This window comes from Myotis davidii, unplaced genomic scaffold (genome assembly GCF_000327345.1).
Source record: "Myotis davidii unplaced genomic scaffold, ASM32734v1 scaffold767, whole genome shotgun sequence".
NCBI lineage: Eukaryota > Metazoa > Chordata > Mammalia > Chiroptera > Vespertilionidae > Myotis > Myotis davidii.
Genome location: NW_006297810.1, coordinates 6,193 through 10,938, shown reverse-complemented (window position 1 = coordinate 10,938; position 4,746 = coordinate 6,193). Strand labels below are relative to the sequence as shown.

The 4,746-nt window shown below is 36.4% G+C and overlaps 1 pseudogene; it reads left to right on the top strand.

Moving 5' to 3' along the window:
- The first annotated feature begins 1,137 nt into the window (after positions 1-1,137).
- Positions 1,138-2,019, top strand: LOC102758976 (annotated as a pseudogene).
- The last annotated feature ends 2,727 nt before the right edge of the window (positions 2,020-4,746 follow it).

Below are 4,746 nucleotides of genomic sequence, written 5' to 3'. Positions count from 1 at the left end.
ATGAAAGAACAATAACTGCATAATAGGCATTCCAATATGATAAGAATCAAAGCAAGGAATAGAGAACCTGTTTGAATAAATAATGACAGAAAATTTCCCTAACCTGATGAAGAAAAAAGTCACTCAAGTTCAGGAAACACAGAGAATCCCAATCAAGATGAACCCTAAAATACCTACATTATAATTAAAATGGAAAACATTAAAGACAAAGAAAAAATCTTAAAGATTGCAAGAGAGAGACAGAAAGTTACCTACAAGGGAGCTCCCATTAGACCAGCCGTGGGCAAACTATGGCCTGTGGGCCGGATCCAGCCCGTTTGAAATGAATAAAACTTAAAAAATAAAAAAGACCGTACCCTTTTATGTAATGTTTACTTTGAATTTATATTAGTTCCCACAAACACTCCATCCATGCTTTTGTTCCGGCACTCCGGTCTAGTTTAAGAACCCATTGTGGCCCTCAAGTCAAAAAGATTGCCCACCCCTGCATTAGACTGTCAACTGATTTCTCAATAGAAACACTTCAGTCTAGAAGGCAGTGGCATGAACTGTTCAATGTAATTAAAAGTAAGTGACTGAATCCAAGACTACTCTATCCAGCAAGGCTATCATTTAAAATTAAAGATGAAATAAAGAGCTTCACAGGAAAAAACAAAAGGCTAAAAGAGTTTATCACCACCAAACCAGCACTGTATGAACTGCTAAAGGGACTGTTGTAAGAAGAAATACAGAAAGAGGGACACAGGTATAAAGAATTAAAATGCTGGAATCAGCCAGAAACGGTTTGGCACGGTGGAAGGAGCGTCGGCCTGCTGACTGAAGGGTCCCAGGTTCGATTCCCGTCAAGGGCATGTGCCTGGGTTGCGGGCACATCCCCAGTTGGAGGTGTGCAGGAGGCAGCTGATCGATGTTTCTCTCTCATCGATGTTTCTAGCTCTCTCTCTCCCTTCCTCTCTGTGAAAAATCAATAAAATATATTAAAAAAAATAATAATAAATAAAATGCTGGAATCAGGATCTTGGACAGCTGGAGGCAGCGGTGGTGACTGGATGGTTTCTACCTGCGGTAGCCCCTCCAAATTTGCCGGTTTTCAGGCCACAGCTTTCGAAGTAACTTTAAGGAAGGGAAGATATTTTGTGTCTGCTTTCTCCGCCAGAATGGCCAATGTACTCTGTAACAGAGCCAGACTGGTTTCCTATCTCCCAGGATTTTACTCTTTAATTAAAAGGGTTGTCAATCCCAAAGCCTTTTCAACTGCAGGATATTCAGGTTCTGATGAGTCTCATGTGGCCACTGCACTTCTTGAACAATATGGCTGGATGAAATAATGGGACCATTTGGGCCTTAGGACCAGAGATTCCAGCTTCCTGGGAACATAGGTTTTGATTGTCATCTCAACGAGACCATGTCACAGAAGAAAAGTCAGGTTCATAAAACTTCACCTGATGTTTCAGCAGAACCTTTATCAAATGAAAGACATGAATTTGTGATGGCACAATATGTGAATGAATTTCAGGGTAATGATGCACCTGTTGAGCAAGAAATTAACAATGCAGAAACAAAGTGGAGTGTGCAATCCAAATATGCCCAGAATTGCTACAAAGAGATTTTCAATCACTGTTTCCAGAAATGGCCACCAATAAACTGATGATTCTGACCATAACACAGGAAATTAAGAATGATATAACTATGTGGAGTGAGGAGGAAGAAAATAAAAGAGAAATGCTCTTAGAAAAGTTTATCAGTGGTGCTAAGGAAATATGCTATGCTCTTCGAGCTGAAGGCTACTGGGCTGACTTTACTGACCCATCATCTGGTTTCGTGTTTTTTGGACCACATACAAACAACACTCTTTTTGAAACAGATGAACACTATCGTCATTTGGGATTCTCTGTTGATGACCTTGGCTGCTGCAAAGTGATTCATCATAATCTCTGGGGTACCCATGGGGTTGTAGGAAGTATCTTCACGAATGCAATATCAGATAGCCATATTATAAAGAAATTAAGTGGAAATTAGTAGTAATATCAATGTATTTACTATACTATTTCTACTTAACATTTGAGTTGATCTATAAACACTGTCAAAGGCTTCAGTTTTTAAAATTTACTTATTTCTAGGTATTTATATTAACATTTGTAAATTTACAGCATTGACAGGGATTTATGATTTTTAAATCTCAAAAATTCATATTGTCTATGAATACCGGTACATGTTAAGCATCCACATTGTACAGAATGTGGTAAATAACATGTAACTATGGTATGATCTAGTGTTACTGCTCCCCTTTGGTAGAAAAACCTTAGTTTTATTTTTTTAATATATTTTATTGATTTTTTAAAGAGAAGAAGGGAGAGGGATAGAGAGTTAGAAACATCGATAAGAGAGAAATACCGATCAGCTGCCTCCTGCACACTCCCTACTGGCATGTGCCTACAACTAAGGTACATGCCCTCGACTGGAATCAAACCTGGGACCCTTGAGTCCGCAGACCGATGCTCTCTGTCCACTGAGCCAAACCGGCTAGGGCGAAAAACCTTAGTTTTAATTATTTTCTCCAAAAATAAATTATACATTTGCTATGGTATTTTTTTCATTGCAATATTTTTTTTAAATATGGTTCTTAAGAATCCTATGATCTAGTGTTACTGCTCCCCTTTGGTAGAAAAACCTTAGTTTTATTTTTTTAATATATTTTATTGATTTTTTAAAGAGAAGAAGGGAGAGGGATAGAGAGTTAGAAACATCGATAAGAGAGAAATACCGATCAGCTGCCTCCTGCACACTCCCTACTGGCATGTGCCTACAACTAAGGTACATGCCCTCGACTGGAATCAAACCTGGGACCCTTGAGTCCGCAGACCGATGCTCTCTGTCCACTGAGCCAAACCGGCTAGGGCGAAAAACCTTAGTTTTAATTATTTTCTCCAAAAATAAATTATACATTTGCTATGGTATTTTTTTCATTGCAATATTTTTTTTAAATATGGTTCTTAAGAATCCTAAGAAATTGTATTAATCTTTATAAAGTACTTTTTTAATGAATGTTATTGAAAAGTCTAGATTTAACTTTTCCTAATTTTCTTTTTTCTTATACCAGTCTTGAGTATTGCTTTGAAATAATGTACATATACGAAAAGAAGAGTAAGAATAATACTACATGTTTAAAGGCATATGAATCTCATCCTTATACATACTAAAGGAATAATTCTTAACTTCTTGGTTGTAATAAATAAATGTGGATTATTTTGAGACAAAAGAAAAAGAATTAAAATGCCAATAAATAAGTACCTATCAATAATAACCTTAAGAGTAAATGGATTAAATGCTCAAATCAAAAGACATAAGGTAGCTGAATGGATAAATAACATGGTCTATATATATACTGTCTATTAGAGACCAACCTCAGAATAAGAACTCACACAGTATAAAAGTAAAGATATTGAAGAATCTTTTCCATGTAAATGGGAATGAACTTTTTAAAAAAGCAGGGGTAGAAATACTCATATCTGACAATATAGACTCCAAAATGAATCCCATTAGAAGAGACAATAAAGGCCACTTCATAATACTAAAGGGATTGATACAGAGTGGGCCCTGCAGTCGATAGCAAATCAATGATTCTCTCTCATCATTGATGTTTCTATCCATCCCTCCCCCTTTCTCTCTTAAATCAATAAAAATATATGTTTAAAAAAAGAAATGAAAGAGGCAAACTAACAATTGACACCACAGAAATACAAAGGATTGTAAAAATATACTATGAACAACTATATGCCAACAAACTAGATAACCTGGGCAAAATGGACACATTCTAAATGAGCGGTTCTCAACCTGTGGGTCGTGATCCCTTTGGGGGTCAAACGACCTTTTCACAGGGGTCTCCTAAGACCATCGGAAAACATATATATATATATAATTACATATTGTTTTTGTGATTAATTACTATGCTTTAATTTGTAACAATGAAATTGGAGGTCACCACAACATGAGGAACTGTATTAAAGGTTCGTGGCATTAGGAAGGTTGAGAACCACTGTTCTAGATACACACAATCTTCCAAAACTCAATCAGGAAGAATCAGGAAACCTGAATAAACCAATAACAATTAATGAAATTGAAGCAATACTAAAAAAAAACAAAAAAACAAAAAGCCTCCCAGTACACAAAAGCCCTGGACCGAATGACTTCACAGGCGAGTTTTACCAAATATTCAAAGAAGTAGTATCCATCCTTCTCAAACTACTCCAAAAAATTCAAGAGGAGAGAAGCTTTCCAAGCTTATTTTATGAGGCCAGCATTATCCTAATTCTAAAACCAGATAAAGACACTACAAATAAAGAAAGTTACAGGCTAATATCCCTGATGAACATAGATGCTAAAATCATCAATAAAATCTTAGTAAATCAGATTCAGCAATATATTAAAAAGATCATACACAATTATCAAGTGAGGTTTATTCTAAGGATGTAAGGTTGGTACAATAATTGCAATTCATTAAATGTGATACAATTTGGCCGCTGTTGCTCAGCGGTAGAGCATCTACCCATGAACCAGGAGGTTGCAGTTCAATTTCCAATCAGGGCACATGCTGGGGTTGCAGGCTCAGTCCCCAGTGACAAGTGTGCAGGAGGCAGCTTATTAATGATTCTCTCTCATCATTGATGTTTCTACCTCTCCCTCCTCCCTTCCTCTCTGAAATAAATAAAAATATATTTTAAAATTAAAAAAAATAAATGTGGTACA